Source organism: Lathyrus oleraceus, chromosome 1 (assembly GCF_024323335.1).
Source record: "Lathyrus oleraceus cultivar Zhongwan6 chromosome 1, CAAS_Psat_ZW6_1.0, whole genome shotgun sequence".
NCBI classification, from domain to species: Eukaryota; Viridiplantae; Streptophyta; class Magnoliopsida; order Fabales; family Fabaceae; genus Lathyrus; species Lathyrus oleraceus.
Window position 1 is genome coordinate 221,854,184 of NC_066579.1, and position 8,095 is coordinate 221,862,278.

The 8,095-nt window shown below is 39.8% G+C and overlaps 1 non-coding gene across 1 annotated transcript; it reads right to left on the reverse strand.

Moving 5' to 3' along the window:
- Positions 1 to 1,174: 1,174 nt before the first annotated feature.
- On the reverse strand, positions 1,175 to 1,281 carry LOC127116624 (small nucleolar RNA R71). Its single transcript, XR_007801436.1, has one exon. It is a non-coding gene; the product is annotated as a small nucleolar RNA R71 (small nucleolar RNA).
- Positions 1,282 to 8,095: the final 6,814 nt, after the last annotated feature.

Genomic DNA, 8,095 nt, shown 5'->3' on the forward strand with positions numbered 1-8,095 from the left:
TTAAACTTAATTGTTTTTAACTATTTCAAAAACAGCGAAAGCGCTTTGTCTAGTTCATTAGGAGTTTTTAACATTAAGAAGAAAAGAGATTTTAAAACTATTTTCGGACGCGTTTATAAGTTTAGAGTCTGGTTCGTAAGAACCTCTTTTGGTTAAGAAATCCAGGTTATAATACTTTTCAACTTAGTCAAGATACTATATTTCTTAAAAATAGGTTTACTACTCTAACGCAATGCGCGCCTTTTTATAAGTGACAATAAGAGGGTTTGATTAGAGGGTACAACTCGGTTCTGAATACGCAAAAGCGACATTTCCTGTTAAATTAGTTCTTTTCAAAGTAGGAAACATTGCCCATAAGTAGTTCTATTAGCAAGTACTTGGATTATTAATTGGTTACGTGAATTACATTCGACCCTGTCTTTATTAATTAAATCTATTTAAACACTTTACTTTTCATTGCACACTACAAAAACACTTATTTTGATTGCCTTTGATAAACACCATAACAACAGATAACGATAGCTTGACATTTGGTCTCTATGGATTCGACAATCTTTTATATTACTCTGACGCGTTCGTATACTTGCGAAAAGCCACGTATCAAGTTTTTGGCGCCAACCAATTTCGTCAAATTTCATTTTCCTGTTGTTATATCGTTTAGACTTAGGTTATTTCCCGCCGGTCAATGCGAAGAACTCGCAGCACCGGAAGTTTAAGTTTAGTATACCCTCTGGCAGACCCTGAACGTTACGCTCGCGCACGTTTATTCTTTCATAGAATTAAGAGAGCTATGGCTGAAGATCAAAACCAAAGACCTCTTAAAGATTTCGCTCAGCCATCTAATGAAGAACCTAGTTCTAGTATAGTAAACCTAATCATTCCAGCCAATAATTTTGAACTTAAACCATCCCTGTTGCAACTAGTGCAACAGAGACAATTCGCAGGTCTCGCTACCGAGAACCCTAACCAACATTTAAAAATATTTCTTCAATTAGCAGATACTTTTAAAACCAATGGAGCTTCTCCTGAGGCAATACGTTTAAGATTATTCCCTTTTTCCCTCAGAGATAAAGCCCTATCATGGTTAGATTCCCTTCCACCCAATTCCATTACGACTTGGGATAACCTTAGAAGAGTTTTTCTTGCTAGATATTTTCCCCCGAGTAAGACCGCCGTTCTTCGAAACCATATAACTAGGTTTACCCAAAACCAAGGAGAATCGCTGTTCGAAGTTTGGGAGAGATATAAAGAATTGTTACGAGCATACCCACATCATGGTTTAGAAAACTGGTTAATCATTCAAACCTTCTATAATGGACTTCATTATAACACGAAGATGACCATCGACGCTGCCGCAGGCGGTGCTCTGATGAACAAACCTTACCCTGAAGCTAGTTCCCTCATCGAAGACATGGCTCAAAACCATCAATCATGGGGAGTCGAACGAGCGACAATTGAGAAGAAGGAAGCCCAAGGAGGAGTGCATGAACTAAGCTCTATAGACATGATGCAAGCTAAAATGGACGCATTAGCCCTCAAGGTCGAGCATATGTACATAAACCCGAATACTATAGCCGCAGTTTCGTCGGATTGTGAGATATGTGGAACCAAAGGACACCAATCTGCAGAATGCAGTCTATTAAACGAAACCCACTATGAGCAAGTGAACTACACCTAAGGGAACCCATATTCAAATACCTATAACCCTGGATGGAGGAATCACCCGAACTTCTCCTATAAAAACAATAACCCTATCTAAAATAATGCACCTCCGAGACCTAGTTATCAAGCCCCTAGATCAAATCAACCTATTCAACCTGTACCACCAAAGCCGAGCCTTGAGAAAATTATGGAAAATTTTATCACTGCTCAAACCCAACAAAACAAGGAGTTCATGAACCAAAACATTCATGTTAATGAATTGATTACTCAGTTAGGAAACAAGGTTGACCAGATAGTTACTCATACCAAGATGCTTGAAACCCAGATCTCTCAGGTAGCTTTAAACCAAGCCCCTCAGACTACACCTGGAGGATAATTCCCTGGACAACCTCAACAAAATCCGAGAGGACAAGCCAATTCCATTACCCTATGAAGTGGGAACGCTTATGATGAGCCACCAAACACAAGATTGAGTGAACCCGAAACTTCTAAGGAATGTACCAAACCCCCGGACGAAGTAAAGGAACCAGAGGAATCTGAAAACCAGGAAGGACCAGAGAAAGGAGAAGAACCTAATGATAAAACTTATGTACCACCCCCGCCATATAAACCACCTATACCATATCCGCAAAGACTCAAACAAACCCAGATCAATAAACAGTACCAAAAATTTATTAAAGTTATAGAAAAAATTCATGTAGAAATCCCTTTCATAGAAGCCATCACCCAAATACCTTCTTATGCAAAGTTTCTCAAAGACATCCTTACTAACAAACGTAGACTTGACGATCCGAAGCCTTTGGAATGTAATGCTATTTCCAAGGACAAATTAGCAAAGAAAGATAAAGATCCTGGAAATTTCTCCATTCCTTGCCTTTTGGGTAATCAGGTCATCGATAAAGCTTTTCTAGACTTAGGAGCTAGTGTGAGCTTAATGCCTCTAGCAGTTTGTGAGAGATTAAACTTAGGAGAATTACAACCCACTAAGATGTCACTTCAGTTAGCCGATAGATCTGTTAAATATCCGATAAGCATTTTAGAAGATGTTCCTGTTAGGATAGGTCAACTATTTATCCCTACTGATTTTGTTGTCATGGACATCAAAGAGGACAATGATATACCAATCCTTCTAGGTAGACCATTCTTATCAACTGCAGGAGCCATAATAGATGTCAAGAAAGGAAAGTTGACATTTGAGGTAGGTGACGAGAAAATAGAATTTATACTTTCGAAATTTCTTATGACACCTGTGATGGGAGACTCGTGTTATGCCTTAGATATCATTGATGAATGTGTTAGAGAATTAGAACAAAAAGAAATTATAAAAACAATTAAGTTACCATCAACCCCCATAAAGGAAGATGATGACTTTAAAGTACCTTACATCGATGATAACCTTTACAAATGTTTATCCCTTACCCCAGATCCTATGCCATGCCCTAAGAAACCAACCTTAGAACTTAAGGAACTGCCTAAGAACCTGAGATATGAGTTCCTCGATGAAAAGATGAACCGTCCAGTTATAGTCAGTGCTACCTTGAGCCAAGAGGAGGCGAACCAACTTTTAGACGTTTTATGAAGATATCCCTCAGCCTTAGGATATAATATCTCTGACCTGAAAGGTATAAGTCCATCCGTATATGCATCGGATTTCGTTAGAAGAAGATTCAAAACCCTCTAGGGAGCATCAAAGAAGAATAAACCCTATAATGAGTGATGTTGTTAAGAAGGAAGTTCTTAAGTTACTTGAGGCAGGTATAATCTATCAGATCTCAGATAGTAAGTGCGTGAGCCCTGTGCATGTAGTACCTAAAAAGGGAGGCATCACAGTCGTGCAAAACGATAAAGGCGAAGATGTAGCAAAACGTTTAGAAGGAGGATGGCGGATGTGTATAAATTATAGAAAATTAAATAAAGCAACTAGGAAGGATCATTTCCCTTCACCATTTATAGACCAGATGTTGAAGCGTCTAGCCAGACACTCTTACTTCTGTTATCTAGATGGATACTCTGGATTCTTCCAAATACCTATTCACCCCGAAGATCAAGAAAAAACTACCTTTACATGCCCCTATGGAACTTTTGCCTACAGACGAATGCCTTTCGGCCTCTGTAATGCCCCAGCTACTTTCCAACGCTGCATGATGTCAATCTTTGCAGATTACCTAGATGGTATCATGGAAGTGTTTATGGATGATATCTCGGTTTACGGATTCAATTTCCATAATTGCCTTGCTAACCTTGAGAAAATCCTGGAGAGATGCGTGGAGGTGAACCTCGTGCTAAACTGGGAAAAATGTCATTTCATGGTGACCGAAGGAATAGTTTTAGGACATATAGTTTCCGAAAAAGGTATAGAGGCAGATAAAGCTAAAATAGAAGTAATAGAAAACCTAAAACCCCCAAAAACCATCAGAGAAGTCCGAAGCTTTCTTGAACACGCTGGATTCTACCGGCGTTTTATTAAGGACTTCTCCAAAATCACAAAACCCCTAACCGGACTTTTAATGAAAGATGCTGAATTCATTTTCTACGAAAAATGTAATGACGCATTTAATATTTTAAAGCAAGCATTAATCTCTGCACCTATTATGAAACCGCCCGATTGGTCGGAACCTTTTGAGATAATGTGTGATGCTAGTGATTATGCAGTTGGAGCCGTTCTAGGACAAAGAAAAGATAAAAAATTACATGCCATTTATTATGCCAGTAGAACCCTAGATGCTGCCCAACTTAACTACGCAACAACTGAAAAAGAATTACTCGCTGTAGTCTTCGTTATAGACAAATTTAGATCTTATCTAGTAGGAGCAAAAATTATTATTTACACCGATCATGCTGCCATTCGTTACCTATTGAATAAAAAGGATGCCAAGCCCAGGTTACTCCGATGGATTCTATTACTACAAGAGTTTGATTTAGATATAAGAGATAAAAAAGGCACTGAGAATGTAGTAGCCGATCACCTTTCTAGGCTAGAATATCTAAAACCTGAACTAGTACCCATAAATGATGATTTTGCCTATGATCGACTGATCGCTAGAGTAGAAACCATTGAAGATAATAACCTAGATCCTCGAGAGCATTCCCAAAATTCCTTAGCAATAAGTAACGTACCCTGGTATGCAGATTTCGTTAATTACCTAGCTGCTGATATAGTACCCCCTGATCTTGACTACCACCGCAAGAAGAAATTCTTCCACGATGTGAGAAACTTCTATTGGGACGAACCGCTCCTTTTCAAAAGGGGTAAAGATGGCATTTTTCGCCGTTGCGTTCCAGAAGAAGAGGTAAATAGTATTATCGAGCACTGTCATTCTGCACCTTATGGTGGACATGCGAGCACCTCTAAGACTTACGCCAAGATTCTTCAAGCTGGCCTATTCTGGCCTACCATGTGGCGTGATGTCTATGCTTACATTGTCAGATGTGATAGATGCCAACGCACTGGAAACATTTCAAGACGTGATGAAATGCCTCTAAGAAACATTCAGGAAGTACAACTCTTCGACGTATGGGGTATAGATTTCATGGGACCTTTTCCCCCATCCTTAGGAAACAGGTATATCTTAGTAGCTGTGGACTATGTGTCTAAGTGGATTGAAGCTATAGCTGCACCCACAAACGACACTAGGGTAGTAGTCAAACTATTTAAAAACTATTCCCTAGATTTGGAACACCACGTTTAGTCATAAGCGATGGAGGATCACACTTTATATCGAGAATATTTGACAAACTTTTAAGAAAATATGGAGTTAGGCATAGAGTAGCAACACCATACCACCCACAGACTAGTGGCCAAGTAGAAGTATCTAATAGGGAGATAAAACAAATCCTAGAGAAAACTGTTTCTATTTCTAGGAGAGACTGGTCTCAGAAGCTTCAAGAAGCATTATGGGCCTATAGAACCGCTTTCAAAACCCCTATAGGAACTAGTCCTTACCAACTAGTTTATGAAAAATCTTGTCACTTACCATTTGAGTTAGAGCATAAAGCCTATTGGGCCATTAAAACTTTGAATTTAGACTACCTAGCCGCTGGAGAAAAGCGTACCCTAGACATTCATAAATTAGAAGAACTTAGGCAATCGGCCTACGAGAATGCAAAAATATATAAAGAGAGGACAAAAGCCTATCACGACAAAAGAATAGTAAAGAAAAACTTCAATGTAGGCGATTCTGTTCTCCTTTTCAACACTAGGTTACGACTCTTCCCTAGAAAGCTACGTTCAAGATGGACTGGTCCTTTCGAAGTATCCAAGATTCTGAGATCAGGAGCCGTAGAAATTAAGAACCAAACCTGTATTCCATTCATTGTAAATGGACAAAGACTGAAGCTCTATGAAGGAGGAGACATTCCAGCATACTACTCGAGCCACACCCTGATTGATCCACCGATTCCTACTACTACAGGTGTATAAATTCTATTCGTCAAGCTAATGACGTTAAACAAGCGCTGCGTGGGAGGCAACCCATTGTTTTTCTTTCATTTTTTTTCCGCATTTATTTACATTTATTTACATTTATTTTTATTTTATTTTATCTTATTTTGCATAGGGACTAAAAGTTTGAATGGTTTGCATTTTCAAGATCACTTTCTTAACTTTTACAGGATGCAGGGTTTTGATGACATGCATGTTGCCTATAGAGATAATGCTCAGAGGGAGCGCTACATTGCCCTATATCAGCGTCCTATGGCACCCACACGTTACCCTGATCAGCATTGTATGGAGGCACTGGGTATCGAGCCGAGTATCCGATTCCTTAGCCACCAGCTTCACTGGGATGAATTTGCTGATGACTTGAGTAACACATATAGGAACCTGACTTTGGAGTTCCTGAGTTCATTCGACTATGACCCATATTCTGGACCAGATGGGTATGCTGCTTTCAGGCTCTTTGGAGTTGAGTACTCCTTCAGCCAGAAAGAGTTCGGCGACTTATTGGGTTTCCAGACCACTCCTGGGTAAGGAAGTGGAGAAGTTTTGGAGTGATATATCAGGTGGCGGAAGCCAGGATCCATCTACGCAGCTATCTTATGTCATACATATCCCAACCTTCAGATATTTTCAAATGATATTAGCACATTCCTTCCTGGGAAGACTGGATGCAGAGACATTACTGAGTGAAGAGGAGATCTTCCTATTATTTTGTGCATCCCAGTCTCGCCCAGTAGCATGTGGGGACTTTTTATTGAACAATCTCAGCGGTATCTCCAGATCCACCGAAGGAGTCATCCATGTTGGTGGAATCATCACACAGATTGCTGTCGCTTTAGGTCTGTCTCGCAAGCTGTCACATCTTCGGATCTACCGTGGACACACTACCATGGACATCGATTTCTGTTTGACCAGAGGATTGATGAGGAGAGCCTCTTTCCACCCATGTCAGTTCCGATTGCTAGTCGACAGTGAGGCCATCCATTATTTCACACTGCCAGACCCTATGATGACCAGTGTGCATGATCCAGCGAATTGGAGTTATTCTCTAGAGGGCCAAGGAGAGACCGTCGAGGCACCGAGATCGCCACCCGTTGCTGAATACACGCCTACACCACCATCTCCTAGAATCACTGTTTTCTCTAATAATCATTCATTGCAGACACCCGACATACGCACCCAGATTGCTGAGTGTCGTAGAGAGATTGCAGAGCTTAGACAGGAAATGGCGGACCTAACTTTACAGATAGGAGTGTCTGATCTCACCCATGCTACTGAAGCCGATTGTCTATATCAGGAGATCGCAGAGCTCAGGCAGGAGATAGCCGTGCTCCGTGGATCCACTCAGGCAGACGACACCCCTACTACCTGATCTCACCATTTCATTTCATTTTCTTTCTCATTTATATTTCTCGTATTTGCATTACTCATTTTATATTATCGCATTGGAAATATTATATAAACTACTACTGTACATTAGTATTTCTATTTTTATCTATATATGTTTTATATTTATTTTATTTGCATTTTAATTTTTCAGTTATTTATTTATTTATATTTAATTTCTGTTTTTTTTTGTTTTTGTTTCAGTTTCACTTTTTATTTTCGTTTATACTTTTATAAAATTATGCAAGTCAAAGAAACTAGGAGAATCACAAGACAAATGCTATCCAGACCCGTCAAAGCCAAAAGACAAGAGAAGCCCAAACCAAAGGACCAAAATCTGGCCCAGCCAGATTTTGCTTTGTGGCGCCCGCCATAGGACTTGTGGCGTCCGCCACAGCGTCTGTAAATGGTCGGGGCAGGACCCCTTTTCTTCACCATTTTTGCATCTTATAACCTCCCAAACCCATTTTTTCACCTTGGAAAAACATCCTTGAACCCACAAAAAGCTCATACTTTCCTAACCACCATACCACACAAATCATTAATCCACTTTCCATTTTCGATTTCATCCGCCGGATTTTGTAAAAATCCAACCTTTTAACCATCCAC